The following is a 336-nucleotide window of genomic DNA, read 5'->3' as shown; positions in this document are numbered from 1 at the left end:
ACTTAAATATAAGTGTGAACCCCGCCCCCCCCCCCATTGCTCGTTGGTGGAGGGGCCCCATTGTTCACTGCCTGCACCTGAAACCACAGCTATGGTTTTTACTTCCTGACCATCAGGCATGGGTGGTGAATGGCCCCTCCACCAGTCAGCAACAGGGGAGGAGGGTAGTGCATGGGGAAAACTCCAAGGTTAAAGAAGTTGACATGCCGTGCACTTCTGGCATGAAGTCCAGTGATCCCTATGGATGTAGCTAAGAACCATAAAAGCATTATGTATGGGATGGAAAGGCTACAATTGCCTTATCTCAGAACCCACAGCACACATTGTCTCATGAGT

The 336-nt window shown here is 50.3% G+C and overlaps 1 protein-coding gene across 1 annotated transcript in view; it reads left to right on the top strand.

Annotated features, from left to right (window-relative positions):
* Positions 1-336, top strand: part of LOC109302302 (cilia- and flagella-associated protein 47-like) — a 536681-nt gene that overhangs the window by 477386 nt on the left and 58959 nt on the right. The window lies entirely within an intron of this gene.

This window comes from Gavialis gangeticus, unplaced genomic scaffold (assembly GCF_001723915.1).
Source record: "Gavialis gangeticus isolate Ggan-Ray unplaced genomic scaffold, GavGan_comp1, whole genome shotgun sequence".
Lineage (NCBI taxonomy): Eukaryota > Metazoa > Chordata > Crocodylia > Gavialidae > Gavialis > Gavialis gangeticus.
Note: the sequence above shows the minus strand (reverse complement) of the source record. Positions and strands in the feature narration are given on the sequence as shown.